Genomic DNA, 17,821 nt, shown 5'->3' with positions numbered 1-17,821 from the left:
CTAAACGGTAGCGTGCATGCTTCTTCCTTTATTTTATGCCTTTCAGCTCCTGTTGGCTTTTCCTGTGAGAATGAGATAAGAAGCGGGCGGATTTTCCCGTTAAGCCCCCCGTCCCCGTCTCACAGTGGGGTGAAAGAGAAAAGAAAGACGAGCAGCAGAGGAGAGAAAGGGGATGCGCGGAGAGGGGGCCGTCATCAAAATGCTCATAAAAATGAGCTGTTCTCTTAGTGACACACACACACACACACACACACACACACACACACACACACAGCTTCTTATCCAGCCAGTAAAAGGCTGTCGACTTGCAGCGAATCAGAGGAGTGGCGTGCTCTTGCGTTTCGTTCGACAGCGTATTGGATCTCCGTAATCGCCCAGTCACGGCTGTCAAAGTGCATTTCACTCAACTTCTTAATAAACTCCTGGCTCCTGGTGCATCACTTCAGCTGCTAGGCTAATGTCGCACACAGACACACCCACAACCTGACGACCTACAAAGTCATAATACACACATTTTCTAACACGAGCCCTTTAGCAGTGGGTTAAATCACATCTTAAATCGTCTAGCCGTAGCACACGGGATAATTTCCAATCAAAGCCACAGCCTTTAATGAAGCGAAAGCTCCAACACATTCACAGAAGACAGAGTGTGTAAACACGTTTACTAGTGCGACCCAGGATGTGGTGACCACAGGAACCCGAGACCACGATGTCATGGCAACTCGGCCGCAGATCCCGCGGACGCTACGTTAACACGGACCGCGGGAGGAAGGTACGGGGACGGGGCGACCATGCTGGGAGTCCCCGTCGCCATTTCACTCTTCATTGTGGGGGAAAAATAATAGGCTTAGTCCGTTCTATTCATATTTGAGGAGAGGCGGCGTGGACTGGAAAGAAGCAATTCCATTCGGAGTTTTATAACCAGGCTTGGCTTCACAAGAACCTTAGATGTGGTTTTAAGAGAAATTTCATTGTGTGGAACTCGAGCTGGCCGAAGCCCTGCAGAAACTCAGGGGTGAAAAAACAAGGAGAGAAAAGACGAGAAGAGACGAGACGAGACGGAGAAAAACAGAGAAAGAGGAAGCAGTAAAAGTCCTGCTACACTCTCAAAAGGTGTCTGTAGGGGGCTAGTGTGGACTCGTTAACATTCTCCAAACCACATACACACACACACACACACACAAACCAAAACATACACCCCACATTTTGTACCCGAGTCAATGCGACATGCAGGGGGAAAAAAAAAAAGAGGAAGCAGGACTTTTATGATAATCGCTTCCCACTTCTGTAATTTATATGCAATGAGGACTGGTGACGCTCACGGCTACAGCCGAGCACGAGCGAAACGCTTCACTCAGTCAGGGAAATGAAATGTCGGAGATGGAATTCTCAGCCTAATAAAAGTCTCCATGAAACTCAGCAAAGCTGGACTTCATACCAAATTTCACCGACATAGACCTGGAGCTTAGCACAACACTGGTCTCTCCAAAAACAAACAAATAAATAAATAAATAAATAAATAAATCGAGACTATAAGCAGTCCTGACTTCACGTGATTACACGTGAAAGAACACTAGATAATTCAATTTGTGGATTTAAGATGTCTCGAGATGCAAAAGTTGAAAATTTTACAATCCAGTGCACAGAAGAACCCACAGCCTTGAATTTTGGGTCAAAGTTCATCTCCATCAATGCTCTGAAAAGCAAAACTGTCGTTTGAAGCAAATTTGTATTTGCATCCTGCACCCTCTCTCTTCTGCGGATGGATTTAAGTTCTGTCTGGTCCGTACCTCAGACAGAAAGACAGACAGAGCATTGAAAAACAACTAACAACTAAATTCTAGTTTAAAGTCTAAAGCGGACTTTATGTTCGGATTCCCTTCTGGATAATAGAATGTTGGAATGATTTAATGATCAGGCTGTAGATTTCAGTCCATTTAGCTGCTTAAACAAAAGGACATTAAAAGGCCAAAGGCAGAACACACCCAGCAGCACTGCCTCCACAGCGGGCCAAGCCAGGTGTTCCCACTCGGATCAGCAGGAATGCATGACCTTTACACAACAAAAGGTGAACACACACACTCACACACACACACACACACACACACACAATTCTACTGCCCTGGTAACTTCAAAGCATCGCAACAAACCACAGAGCACCGATGCACTTGTTTGGGATATAACCGCAAAATTAGATGCTTAAATAAATAACCAATTAGCATTTGAGAAAACGGGTGAAGCCCACGGTCTTCACTGGAGTGTTGAAAACAGAATGCGTTATTGGCAGGACAGACTTTCGGCCAAAGGCCTTAATGTAACCAAACCCAATTAATGGAGAAGAAAGGAAGACTTGTGGCACATGCCATCCGCCTTGGGTAATGAGACGGGGAAAAGTGAGCGAGTTAAGTCAGAGATAGACAGACGGAGCGAGTATGAAAGACTGAGAGGAGGGGGGAAAAAGAGGTACAGTAAAAGGAAAAATAAACGTTAGAAAGCCTGGCCTGGAGGGTGAAAAAATATTTCACATCAATGAAGGGCTTTCTCAGTCTTTCGTTGCTCCGAGCAGTTCATCTTTTCCTCAGCAGACAAGTTAAACACACCGTCCTCAGACGACCAGAACGCTCAGCGTGCCGTCCATACACGCCTCTTTAAAAAGCCCCCAATTATGGTTTTTGCTGATGAAAGCTGCTCAGAAGACAATCTTTAAAAAATAAATAAATAAAGCAGTATATTGTCAGAAATCCGACACGTGTTAAGCGTTAAAGCTTCGTGTAGTGATTACAGCATCTTACTGGACTTGTTTTCTCTCCCTCAGTGTTACGAGGCTGACGAGATTGGGAAGCCAAGCGTCACTCGTAAGCCTTTAGATTGGGTTTATTTTGGGGGGTGGTGGTGGTGGCCGGTATCTGACACGGTTCCCTTTATTTTCCATTAAACTCCTTCTAAAGACACACTTTAAGAACTTGTCTTGTACAAAGTATCAAGTCAGCCATTTTTATTAAGATGTCCTGACAAGTTCTGGGTAAGAAGTCAATAATATTTGCTAATTAATTGGCAAGTTGGTGCATAGACACTCAGAACAGGGGCTCTTTGGAGGTACAGATTGGATAATTGAGGGTTTTTAGTGTAGGTGTGCACGAGGAACTAACAAAGGAGTCGCAGGAGTGGGTGGTTTTACTTTCATGCTCAGATATGAAGCTCCACAGACAAAGAATCATTCATGAACATCACAGGATACAGGGTGCTCTTGTGGTGTCGCGCTTTGATTCATTCATGCTTGGGAAATGCTTTATCTGGGTGTGGCTATTAACGTTAGTTTCGATTTATCTTGAGGTCAGAAAACATCGCAGATACAAACAAAATATGAACAGAGTGAATTAGATGGTCAGGGTGAACTTTCTGTAGAAGTGGATAGAAATCAGATTTGCTACCATAAGTTTTAAACCTTGTCCAAGAAAGACGACAGAGAAGTGTACGCCTCGTACCGTGAGTACAGGTCGCACTAGCATAGAGAGATTAATGCATTTTACGTATAAAGTTGGAGACAGCTACGGATCAAAGAGCTGTTGAGGAAAATATTAAACCATATGAAATAATTTGCCAACTAATGTTGTTTTGGGAATCCAATAAAACGCAGGAAAATCTGACACCAGGATAAACAAAAAGAAATAAATGAATGAACAGAAATAAAACATTACCTCTACTGTATGTACTATTGTTCCCTACATGTGGCTGCGCTCATCCTCACTGTCGTGTAGAACAACACCGGCTGCTTATAAAGAAATTCACTTTGAGTATTACGCAATCCAGGAATCTTTAGCAAACTGGAAGTATGTTTACATACTGGATAATAAGTACAGCTTTGCAGGAATTTAGTTAATATATCATTTCAAAACAAGCCCATCTGTGCTCCGTCATCACCCCGACACAGGAGCGGGTCACGTGACCGGCACACGCACAACTGCCCTGACAGACGCTAACAATAAATCAGAAACGCACTCGTACATGTTTTCCTGGCCCGCCGCCAGAATCAAAGCAAAAACACAGCTCCTGTTTCTCTTCTTGCCAAAAAGTTACTGCTAAATGAACTGAAATTACTTTGATATTATCAGATCGTACAATTATGCCTGGTTCAGTGTGAACCAAAATATTTCGCAGGGACAAACAGTGAGCCTTCGAGATTAAAAATGTTCTAATGTGCGTTAAGATTTTTCTTCGATTTTGCCACATTGAGGGGGCCAGTGGATGGGGCTGTGTATCGTAAAATTTTGGAGGAGAACCTCCTGAAGATGAATCCGTGGATGGGTCTTCCAGCACGACAATGACAACAAAGGAGTGGCTCAAGAAAAAGTGCATTAAGGTCATGGAGTGGCCGAGCCAGTCTGCAAATCTTAATCCTATAGAATAATTCATGGAGGGAGCTAAAACTTCAAGTTGCCAAGTGATAGGCAAGAAACCTTAAGAATTTAAAGAAGATCTGTAAAGACGAGTGGACTGAAATCCCTCCTGAGAGGTGCACAAACCTGGTACCCTACTACAAGAAACATCTTACCTCTGTGCTTGCCAACAAAGGTTTCTCCACCAAATACCAAGTCATGTTTCACTTGGGAACCAAATAAATACAATTGCAACAACGCTTTATAGCAGCCATCCACTGAAGGCTCATGAGGAACATCTGCGATTGGTCAGGACGCTCTGTATCTTGGAGGCCTCTTAGATGTCAGTATTGAAAAGCCAATGCTTTGACAATGACTAACACCCATATTGTACAGAGAGCTCGATACCTGACCATAGACATGGGTTCGACATGTTTTTGTGTGACTGGTTTGCGACACGGTGCTCTTTAAAGCTAATTATTCTGAATTGCAAAGTGATGCTGGTTTTTAATCTATTTAAAACTCTTCTTAGTCATTCGCATCACGTGGGGCTCTTTGGTTGTTGTGGTTTTCCAGTGGCTGAATAGAGGCCTTGTGGCATCTTGTGTGGATGTTTATTGGTGTATGAAGGCTGGGCCGAGCGTCTGATTGGTTGTGTCGGGTTTGGCTGAGTTCTTGGCCCCCCTGCAACCTGAGGCTCATTAGCACAGCAGGGCCTGGTCACATCAAAGCACTGCCGAAAGGTCAAACATTCCACTGGAGCAACCCAGTCAGCAGGCCCTGCTGTTCCTGCCGACCAAACACACACTCTCACACAAACACACACATACACATTCAATTAATTAATAAAAACTCAGCATGCTAAAACCAACCCCTTGCAAAGAGCCACACAAGCAGATCTGAGAAACAAGAGGGATGGTCTTTACTGATCTCTACTGCCTCCGTGACCTCGACGACGCACGAGCGAATGAATGAGTGGTTACTCCCTCTTCTCAGCTGCTGCCAGCTTTCTATCCGAGCTATTTATAGCCATCGTTCTCTGCAGCTGTAAAAAAAAAAATGTTTTTATCCATTTAGCTGGGGTTTAGTGCTAAACATGCCATCAAATGAACTATACGTGTGTGTGTGTGTGTTTATAAATTAAAGATAAATCTGGGGCAAGAGAAGAAGATGTGTGTTTCTAGTTAGCAGCAGCTTCCAACCAATTATAATAAGAATTTTTGGAATAATGAATAAGAGAATGATAAAAGGGAAGAGAGAGAGAGAGAGAGAAAGAGAAAACTTTTGGCAGATACAGTGGGGATGGTGCTGAGGAGGAAGAGGAAGAGGAGGAGGAGGGATGTGCCTGCTGTGTGTTGATAGTGCTGCACTTTCGTTCACACAGGTACTCAGAAGTCTGCATGTGAATGCCTGTCAGTCTGGATTTGATGAAACCAGCAGTGAGGAAAGAACTGAGCCTGCAGACGGCTTTATACCCCAAACCAGCATGGCGGACTCTCTCTCTCTTTCTCTCTCTCTCTCTCAGCAGCAGGGCTGGCGTCAGGTTAATGTTTGACGTGTGATGGCGACACTGAGGTATGTGCACCTATGTGCACATTTAAGACAACGAGAGATGCAAACATGTCTGTTTCAGGATAGTGACCTAGTTTTTACGAACCATGGCACCACGGGCTTAGTGATCACGCGTTCAGTCTCAAATCCTGGGACATTACTGTTATACTGAACCTGTAACATTCCACCTCCGTGTGATTCATACCTGCACCATACAACCAGTGTTTTATACGGATGTGCCGAGGTGATGTTTTAATAAATGATATAAATACCAAGATTTAATATGTTTATTTAGTATGTTAAATAACATACTGTGATATGTATATACGTGTCACCCATATATATATATATATATATATATATATATATATATATATATATATATATATATATATATAATGCCCAATTTATATTGTAGAACGTGTAACAATTAAAATAGTCCGAGAGCAGCTTTAGAAATACAAGGTATACAGCGTTAACTCGGCATACAAACACTCCACCTTAAAATCTTCATCTTAAGAATTGAAATTTTGCAAGAAATTTGCCTCGGCATACGATGTATTTTCAGCATACGAGTGGCTGAACCGGGCCGAACCATGCGGCAGCTAAGTTGCGCGTACGTCCAGGAGCCGTTCAAAACTGCTTAGATTCAGTGGAAAGCCAAAGAAAGGCATCTTTTATACATTTTATATAGTAAAGACGTAGCACCATGAGTCCCAGGAATCTCACCAGGACGGTAACAAGAAGAAAAAAAAAGTGAGTCACTTTCTGTTTGGTCTTTAAAGCAGCCGGTGCCAAGAGGAATCATAAATTAAGGTTAAGTGAGGTTTAATGTCTGTTTATTTCATATTTTACTTCATTTACACGTCTTTTCTAAACATTATGATATGCCAAAATATGATTATAGTGTTGGAAATTCAAAGTCATATTGGTAATATTTTGGGGTGGCTGAAACGGATCATCTGCATTTACCTTATTTCCGATGGAACAATGCGTTTCATAATACAAAATCACACCTTAAGAACGGATCAAATTCGCATGCCGGGGTACTGATGAATCGATGATCCAAACCAGGGATAAAAATGGAAAACTATTACAATACACGCAACCTTGAGAGGAACCACACTCATAATAAAACCATGTTCCTCGAACTGGATGGTGAGATTATAGATCATTAGTCTTCTCTAACTGTATACAATATTATAAAATCAATCACTCCCGAGTCGAACATCTTTATGTTTATAGAAGCAGCGTTTATGTACAAATCAAGAGTAGCTGATAAGAACATCACCTGAAGCTGGAGTGAGAGACTAATTACTTCAACAAATTTTGTTTATGGTGTAAAGGTATACCTATGTGTCTATATCACCACACCAGTGACACCAGTAAGTCTTATGCAGCATAACAGTTGATTAATCTTCATTAATCCAATTTCTACAATGGTCCAATTAATTGATTTCTTGGTCTCACTCATTTAACAAACACAGCAGTTTTCACTAAACGAGAGTACTTCCTGTCCTGATACAGCTTATTAATAAAATAATAAAAAACATAACTACAAGGTCATCTCAACAGGTTTGTATCTTTACAAAAAATATCATTACAGCCCTATTAGACAGGATGTGACAAAGCGTTTAAACCATTCCAGCCTGTTGAAACACCTGCGTCACGTTCTCAGAGTCAGCTGGTGATTGGCTGATTCATCACGCATCCTGTAAACATTAGATTCACTTAAAAGCTCCTTCGTATCAAAATTGCTACAATCATCCAGATGTTTTTATTATTCTTCGTCATGCGTTTCATCCTGCAGGTCTAAACCAGAGGCCTGGAAAAAAAGGCGTCAATGTGTCACAGGATAAAGTCATCACCACGTCATCCTCTCCAGTACCGTGCTGCTGCTCACACACTCGTATCCTGACCGTTCCCAAAGTCCATCTGGTCAGGGTTCAGGGCTCGTCTTCACACTTAACCCCTTCACGATTAACTCACGGCATGAAAAGTGCACGTGTGAAAGGGGTCCGCGTGAGACAGGATAATTAATTACTCAAGTAAAGCATCAAAAGTGGAAAAAATTAATAAAATAGTCCTGCATTCACGTGCCTGCGGTGCTACTTAGTTCATCAAAAGACATTATAAAGCTTCACAACAAGGCTTCTTGTTTATTTAAAAAAAAAAGAAAAGAAAGAAAGAAAAAGAAAGGCATTGAAAAGCACCGTCCATTTGAACTCATGTCCCAGAGCCACCTGAGTAAAGACCTCCCTCTTTCATTCTCCACCCACGATCCGTCCCGGCGCGGACTTGCAGCCACAAAGCCTTTGTGTCCAGGTGTGTCATGTGGACTAATACAAAAAATATATATATTTATATCTGACTTGCTTAGTGACGACGCATTCGTCATCAAATGTCTATTCTATCATTGTCGTGAACAACAAGGACAAAAAAGCAAAAAGGACATTGTCCTAAAATCCCTCCCTCCCCCTGCGCTCTCTCCCTTGCGGGAGGGGGTTTGGGTCAGCTTTAGGAGGTGGGACAATGTTGCACTACTAACAGGCTGCATTGAGGAGGATTAGCTAGTTAGCCCCAGCACAACTGCTTTTCAGACTGGGATTATCCAGTAAAAGACACACACACACACACACACACACTAAACAAATGTCTTTTCCCCACCCTTGTATGACAACCGAGCACTTCAACAAGCTCTTGAGAGTCCAACGGCTCCTCCCACAGTCGATACTTTTAAAGAAGAAGCGTCTCAACGACCTGACGGGGGCCAAAACAAATGAAACATGGCCCCGCGTGGAACACGGCCAAGTACAACGACTGAAGGATGTGCGCGAGGGCTTTGCTTTTATTTGCCGATATGCGATTTTAAAAGGAGATAAAGACAGAGGACCAGCTGGTGATATGGAAAAAAAAAACATGTAGGAAAAGCGTTAAAGAGTCGGAGAAGTTCTCACTGAGAACAAACAAAAACATTATGTTTATACACACTGTGGAGAAAACAGGTGGGAAAATGTCCTAATGTCCATCAGTTAACCAAATAAGGAATGGGTATTAATAATAATAATAATAATAATAATAATAATAACAATAATAATAATAATAATAACAATAACAATAATAATAATAATAATAATAATAATAATAATAGGTAAGACAACAGGGACGTAACTGATTACACATTAAGACTTGACCAGAAAAGTTTCACTAACCTTTTAATTTTTCCATGTTTTCAAATGTTACACACCTTTTTAGGGTTTTTCTGCATCATTTAAACCTTCCAGTAACATTGTTTTTTTGCATTAAAGCACTTCTAGTCTCATGGCACGTCCCCTTTAATGCAATGATGTCAATAGAAATAAGAAGCGAGTGTACAGAATTAAAATAAAATATGCAACACTACAACCTCATGCCATGCTTTTTTTTTAACCTCAATTTTCCAGTCCAACACAGAACGACAGTGTGTGTGTGTGTGTGTGTGTGTGTATCAGCCTCAATAAAATTTAAAACATTACACGGATAACAATTACAAACCACAAATATCTGACACCTACCTTCCTAATTATAGACTGATCTCGACTACTGATTTCACCGTCGTCCTCCTCACTGCCTCTAATAACATCAACACATCATTCCTTCACTGCAACTGCAGTCTGACTGACAAGCTGAAATACCAATATAAAGAGCTGAGCATATATACATACACACACACATTATATATATATATATATATATATATATATATATATATATATATATATATATATATATTCATGCCTTCACTCTTGCTGAAAACTTTTAAACGTTTCATCATCCTGACAGACGAAGATAAACAAAGCAGCACAAACTCCCAGCCTTTAACATGAGCAGAGAGAGAAAGAGAGAGAGAGAGAGAGAGAGAGAGAGGGAGAGAGAGAGAGAGGGGAGATGCGAAACCACCATACAGCAGGAGACAAAGTGAGACAACAGACAGGAGAAAAGTACAAAGTGAATAAGAAAACTAATAGTGAATGGCAGAGACAGTACGAGAGAGAGAGAGAGAGAGAGAGTCGAAGTGCATGAGGGAGAAATCCTGTGTCTTTGAAATGTTCGTCCTTTACCCAGCCAGGACCATACAGAGCAGAGCTTTGGGCGGCACCACGTGAAATTTTATATCATGACACCTGAATAACGGTCCTGTCGTGCACAATATAAAGTTTTAACTTTATAACAAAGATAAAAACCATCAACTTATTTCCAAATTCATTAATTCACCTTCTACATTTTCTATTTAGGGTCACATGGGGGCGGAGCCTATTCCAGGGGATGTAGGGCACAAAGCGGGGTACACCCGGTGTATACACAGGCTGCCAATCCATGGCAAGTCACACACACACACACTCACACTATGGGCAATTACTGGGAAACTCTGCACGTCTTTAGACTGTGGGAGGAAACCGAAGAACCCAAAGGAAAACCCACCACAACAGTGCTATAACCTTATTTACAAATATCCTACAATTTAAAAGATGGACATTTGTATCATTTCCTCATGCAGTGATACGGAGCCCGTATCTGAAGCTCATTGGTCTCGTACAGCCAAAGCACTAAGCACCTCAGAAGGGCACTCGAGCGCTCAGTGATCCTGTGACCAAACACTCGAGAGCTTATCGGCCAGACACGACGTATCCAAGTCCAAATCAATTAGTGAATAAAGCTAGCACACGCATCCGGAGAGGAAAGTTAACATCAGAAGGCGTCCATGTCTATTTGCTTGATGAACCGTAACAATAATTCACCTACGTGAAGAGGCACTGACCGGCTGATATCCAAAGTGTACACAGGAACACACTGAGGGGCGAGGGGCGGGGGCGAGGGGGGGGGGTGTCTGGGTGCGAGACTGACGGTTCATTATAGGACATTTTTTAACCTTCATCATCATCATAATAATAGTTGTTGTCTTAGTTATATATAATATAATAATAATATTGTTTTCAAATATATTATATATAAGTAAATTAGAATTTTTCTGTTCTGCTTCAACATAATATTGTCAGAGCACCTGATTGAAACTTCAGTACTTAATCTTTAAAACAGTAAAACATAATCTTTTTTAAAGATTTGTATTTTTCTTTTTCCTTAGCATTAAAAAAATTTGTATTGAAAATTCTAAATAAATTTTTATACCTAGACATAAAAATCAAGCTTTTTTATATCAACTCAACTAACAGTTGATGAGCACAATTTATTATTTATAAAAATATATATATTATTTATTTTAAAAAATTTGATCATTTACACCTAGATAAATACGCCCGTATAGAAAACGTTACATTTGATAGTTATAGTTCAAATAGCAAAATGTTTTAAAATAATTGTAATACAATTTTTTTTATTAAATCGTGCAGCTCTGTGTACACACAGCTATACATCCTGATACACATCATGTATCAGGGAAATAAATGTATGAATCTTGATGTGTTTGCTCCATCCTGTGCCTCATCCTGAATGACTATAAAATTATTCTTGATAAATAACGTTGACGCATGCGTCCTGCTAAACACCAGAGTTTATCTAATCACCTGAATCTTCAATAATTATGCTGAATTCCTGAAATCTCCCACGTTATGTACAAAAACGCCGCTTCCACAGAGTGTGTGTTCCCATATTTAAAACCACATGCTGGAAATGTTTCTCTATCTTAAAGGAAACAAATAAAATCATCAAGAGCCCTTTCCCCGTCTTCTTCTGGCTTCACCCTCCAGATGATTCGAACCGTACACTGGCCGAATGCTGCAGTAAACCCAACAGGATTTTCACTTTTGCTCCTGTTTCCTCCTTAATCAGGTGTGTGAAAAGCGTGTTTCATTCACGTGTCGTCACCGAAACCTCAGACATGTTTAGGATTTGCGCTCTGGGGTCAGTTAGGGGTCAGTGGAGTGGGGTGCGGGGGCAATATGTGGAAAATGAGGGCTTGGATGAGGATCAGGAGCTCTTGCACCTTCAAAGCATCTGAGGAGATAAGTAGGGGGACATCTGCATGTGTAATCGGACCATCGTGTCCCCATTTTCTGCTCCGCTGGACAACTGCAGGACACACTGGCTCTGTGCACAACCTCTCACCGCATTAGCGAGCGTCGACCCGGGTCAGGCGAGAGACACGAGCGCGCAGGTAACCAAGACTCTAATCAAAAGCCAGGAGTAATTGCTATGATGGATTTCATCCTTAAAAAAAAAGAAAAAAAAGAAAAAGACACTAGCTCTCTCTTTCTTTTCCCCTCATCTTCCAACACACACACATACACACACACACACACACATACATACAACTCTCCTTCCCCTCCTCTTTTTCTAATTCCCCCCCTTCTCTCTCTTTCGCTCACGAACAGCAGCCAAGACTCTCCATCTAGTCGGAGGCAGGAGGCTTTGAAGAGATCAAAGGCAAGGCCGCGAGCAGTGCGGCACTCTGGGAATACAGTGAGCCTCTCTGCTCCTCAGCCCCATTTTCCAGAGTCATGTCGGATTGCAGCTGGATTGCATTCCGCCGGTTTTCTTAATGCTCTTGGTTTTGACTTTGACATCAGTGACCCCCCCCCTACTTCTTCAAAACAAGACTGAGACAGTAAGGAGTGGGGCGTTTGTGTGGGGGGTGTTGGGTATAAAAGACAAAAAAAAAAAAAAAAGCATTTTTTTTTTTTTTTTTTTTTTAAAGCAAAAAAAGAAAACCCGTGTGGAATAAAGAGAATGCGAGAAGCATGCGCTGGTGTGGGAGAGGGAGGGAGGGAGATCGACAGAGTGATTTTTATTTTCACAACTCCATAATTGGGCAGTTCAAAGGGAACAAGGGGGGGGGGGAGCATTTGTTTTCAATTCTGTGGCCAATATGAAAGGAGCGACAAACTTTTATGAGTTTCCCAAAAATTAAAAACATGCTCTTTTCACATTCAAAGAACAGGCTGTTTTTTTTTTTTCCTCTACTCTCTTTTTTCCCCCTTATGATGGAGACCACACAAAAATGAACTGATAGCAAACCGCAAGAAGGAGAAAAAAAGGGAGAGAAAAGAAGTAGGGAAAAAATAGACTTGACTGCTGGTAGAGAAAGAAAGAAAAAAAAAAAACAGTTGTATCCATACATCCATTACAGCGGCAGGCTAATAACGCTAATAACGCTAATAAAGCCCGGTGGCGGCCGCACCTTTGTACTACAACTCAGCTGAGACCAGAACCGAAGTGGTCCACAGCACAGAGCATGAATACTTCACGCGAGCATCTTTAACTCTCCTACACCCACAGAGACGGGCGGAGAAATAATGAGCTGCTGAAAAAAAAAGACAAAGTTAAGGAAGAAATAACTGCAACTTTTTCACCGCAGTCACTATTGATCATCTGTGGCACTGAGGGGATGTGGGGACGCTCATTCCAGCGACTGAAGTTCAGAGAAGAATTGAGATTTAAGACACACACACACACACACACACACCGAGTCCTATTTCTGTCAGAGTACAAGTCCGCAGCTCATGCGTCTCCTTTATCACTTGCTGCGCGACATCACGCTTGTCGAGCACTCTCGTTACTGTCGCTCTACGGTTTACAAAACCACCAAAAACATGCCGAATCTGTCCCAATTTGCAGATCACCGGCCCAGAACGCGGGAGCCGCATCAAATACCATGTTGCTTAGCACGAGACGAGATGTTCAACATGAACAGGACAGAATCTTTCATTCATCTGAGGAAACAGCAATCAGAACAAAACAGTCAAAAAGAAAACACGCAGAACAAACACTGGAGTCTGCCTGACAACAAGTGGAAACAGCGCGGGGGTGACCAGACGCCGTGCCAGCCGTTTACCCGAGGTCACGTATGGACGCCAAGTCGCAACAAGAAGTCGTGAGGACGCAAGCAGCGTGAGGAACAAAACGCAGAGCAACTTTATGACTTTCAGACTCGAATGAGTGAAAAACCTCATCAGAGAGAGAGAGAAAGAGAGAGAGAGAGGACACGGTACACAGTCGTCTGCTCGTGCGCTAGCTCCTGCTAGTACGTCTGAACTAGACTGAATCTGAACCCGACTTCGACAATAAACAATACACGACGTGCATCATAATATTAATCTTGCTAACAAAGTGTTTAAGAGGAATTAATATATTCCTAAAATAATGAATTATTCCTATACTCGTTATAACAACCATCACTAAAGGGATCCAGTTACTGCGGATTAAAAGGTCAGACGGCTTAGTTATGATACGCCAGAAAAGTGTCTGATTTATCATGATGATATTAGATCTGTTATATTGTGATAAACAGGAGACATTAATGCAGGATGGAAACCGTGTGAAATAAATGCAGTGTGATGTGCTAAGATCAGGGATCCTCCAAGTGCACGTTTCTCAAATCTGTGTCACACTACTGTTAAAACCAACAGAACAACAATAACAACAACAGACGTAGGCGTGAACCCGAGACCAGTCCAGCATTGCACTACGTCTTTAAGCTTCGCTGCTACGCTCGAATGTTTTCCTGTTAACACCTTCAGACAAACCACATACCAACAACACCTCCGACGCTCAGGTGAACGGCTGTAACAGAAGCATTTCAAACTGCTCGAGTTTATTAAAACAGAGAGAGAGAGAGAGAGAGAGAGAGAGAGAGAGAGAGGGAAACATACTTCATTTTCTCACCCTCATTCTCTCCCTCTTTCTCCGAAATAAAAAAGCCCTCAGCCACATGGATTCAATAGAGCAGTGTTTAGTGCTGGATGGAGACGGAGTATCGATGGCTTTGTTTAGAAAGCCTGAATGTGCATCAGCACTTCAAAGGCCTGCGGGCTGCCACACACACACACACTGTGAGGTCTGTGTGTTCAGACCTGCTCTGCAGATGACATGGCCGTCTCTGTGACCCTCCTCACTGACTCACTGCATGTGTGGAGGCTTTTTAATGCTACTGTAAAGTAAGACCGATTTCAAATGAGCACCTTAGTGCCATTAAACGCTCCGGTATGTTTGCGGTCTACGTGCGCGGCCTGTGGAGATATGATGCCTTCACTACACCGCTGCCGTCTAAAGAGGAACTACCTTACATCGCAAGTTTATTATTATACATCATCATCATTTCTACTGAGACTCAATCACAGGGACTTGTGGTACAGTGGGCAATGCCGTACCATCTAACTTTTGATAAACCTTTGTTCATATATTATTCATGTAACATTCATGGATGACGTCGCCACCCAAGGTTCCTCTTCGAGAAAGTCTTCAAGACAAAACTCTGAGTTTTCCAGATACTTTCTAAGATGACACGCTTGTTCTTGTCTTGTTAAGACATGCTGTTTTCATCTGGCAGGGTACGGGAGGGTAAGGTCACGCCGGTAAAGTGATTGTACTATTTATATAATCTCTTCATTTAATACCAAGTGGTTGATGTTAATGAGAATTAGATCAGTTAGGAAACTGTGCCATCTGCTGAAGCATCAAAACAAATCAGCAGTTTGAGTAGCAATATGCACAAACTACAAAAATGAAGCTGTGATAAACAGGGTTGCCAAGTCCACCTTAATATATTCCATACACAGATATGAACCCGGTGCTCCAGTAAGGGTGTAAGGCTTGTTTTTTTTTTTTTTCTATTTACGGTACTAAACTTGGTCATTCATGCATTTTATTCCCACCAACTCTAAATGATTGATATTCCTTAAATAATTCCACGAGGCCACAGCCAACTCCTCGAGTCTCAAGGCCAGTCCTTGAGGGTTGGCAACCCTAAAGAAAAAGCATTAGCGAGACCAACCCACACACAGGAAGCACGGCTTGCTGGGAAATGTGGTTTGCTGACATTGATGCCGCAGCTCCTGTGAAGAAAGGAAGCGCGGGTAACACCGGTATTAAATCTCGTTAGGTAAGCCAGGGTGGGTTTGGGGAGGCCGTCGTTCCCGCGGCATGTCCACCCCGAGGAAGAAATCCGTCATGTCCCACCACATCAAAGGAGAGAGTGTGTGAGAGCGTGTGTGTGATCTATCGCCAGCTCCCAGTCTTGATGGGGGGTAGTGGGAGGGACGAGCTCGACCTCTGAACTACTGTAAGCGTCCTACGCCATCTTGTACTCAAACAGCGATTTAACAATTACAGGAAAGCTTAAAGAATTTGTCGTTGGGGAACAGGTACGAGAAAACACGCCCCTCGACTTTCACATCTCCCATTGTAGACCCTCCCAAACTTTTCTGCGGCCCCCAAGCAGTTTTCTGTATTGTATACAAACACGCGTATCCACATCCTCACTACTAGAGTCTCTCATGGTGGAAACCTGGTTTCATTTACATTTAGGCATCTGACAGACTCTCTTATCTTCCAAAAGTGCTTTGTAGTTTCCATCATGGGATAGATCCTTACACTGGGTTATGAACTAAGTGCCATCAGTCACACACTCTTGGGATTTTTTTCTTCTTCTTCACCCACATTTCCTCCTCAGATTCCTGATTTCCTTCAGCTCCTGTGAACAGCCACAGGTTTTAAAAAGACATCCCCTTCCAAACCGATAGCAAGTCTTAACACAAACCTGCCACCACTGAAGCCGAGACGCAATTTTCTGGCAGCGTTCCAGCAGTAAGGTGTTCACTAATTGATGGATTACAGACCGGTCTTGTAAGTTCGTCTCTGCACAGGCCCTCCAAGGCATGAAAATGATGAAATGTAGCACCGGGTTGCTTCCCCTCCGCCTGCGTATTCTTCCCCTCACCGCCTTTTGGCTTATGAAGAAACATGAACCGTCGCACATGCAGTCACTTTAAATAACCCAAAACGGAACAGTAAAACCTCCCGCCCGCCGTCCGCTCCCCAACACGCCGCAAAAGGAACAGGAACTCAGCATGCTGCCAAACAAAACCCGACCTCACACCATCCTGATCCCCCCCCCCCCCCCATCCTTTCCTTTCTGGAGCCCTTACCTAATAAACTTTTCCCAATCCAAAAATAGTAATTAAGGAAATGCTCAAAATTACAGCGTGAATTCTTAAATAAACACAGCGATGGAAAAATTCACTAACGACCCGTGGGTAGATCTCAGATAACTTTGTGAGGAATTCAGGATATTTCAGAGAAGCTCGATGTCACGAGCGACATGCGCGGACTGCACGGGCCATCGCCGCTGCTAAGCTAATAGCAGCACGGGTCACTGCAGCCAGCCTGGGGCAGCGTTTAAATCTCACCGCCGACTTCTTCCTTACCAAACCCACAGCCTCGTACCTTCCCACAGCCAGGTAGCATCAGAAGGAAAAAAAGAAAAAAAAAAGAAATCTGCTGAGCGGTGGAAAACCCACCGACCCGTGACTGGGTGTGTGTCTTGCCCTGGAATGTCATGGCCAATGGAAATCTGTCCAAACTTTAGGGAATGAAGGGAGAGAGGAGAGGAGGAGGGGTTGACTGGTGCCTTTGATCTTGGAGAAAACTGATCCCAGGCTCGAGATACAGTGTTGATGTACGTGAGCTTGTGAGAGAAAGAGGAAAAGGCACGGGGTGTTTGTGTTGCTGAGCGTACTGGATGCAGAGACGTGTCTGACATTAATCATTCAGCCTAATTATTATTATTATTTATTTATTTATGTATTTATTCTCACAGCAAGACTACAAATGAATAGAGAATGAGACATTCTACACAGCAGTCAATAGTGTGTGCTCCATCCTTCCTTCATTCCGATATTTATCTAAACAAACGAGACGTAGACGTGCTCTCTCGATCGTCGCTGCCGAACTTCTACACTGAATTCACCCTTAAACACCCAACAGCATCCGTGCATTCGCTGTGTATCAGCACACGCAGGCTAAAGCTGTGTGAACAATGCCAGAGACGAGCTCGAACGTTAGCCCGCGGCAAGTGCCTGTCCCCGGCACGGGGCCACTGCCAGACTCTTCTCCGTACAAAA

General features: G+C 42.7%; 1 protein-coding gene across 3 annotated transcripts in view; it reads right to left on the bottom strand.

Annotated features, from left to right (window-relative positions):
- lef1 (lymphoid enhancer-binding factor 1) overlaps nt 1-17,821 on the bottom strand; it is a 42,180-nt gene that overhangs the window by 19,721 nt on the left and 4,638 nt on the right. The window lies entirely within an intron of this gene.

The sequence above is a fragment of the Clarias gariepinus genome, unplaced genomic scaffold (genome assembly GCF_024256425.1).
Source record: "Clarias gariepinus isolate MV-2021 ecotype Netherlands unplaced genomic scaffold, CGAR_prim_01v2 scaffold_31, whole genome shotgun sequence".
Classification (NCBI taxonomy): domain Eukaryota; kingdom Metazoa; phylum Chordata; class Actinopteri; order Siluriformes; family Clariidae; genus Clarias; species Clarias gariepinus.
The sequence above is the reverse complement of the archived record's forward strand: the minus strand, read 5'-3'. Positions and strand labels throughout refer to the sequence as shown.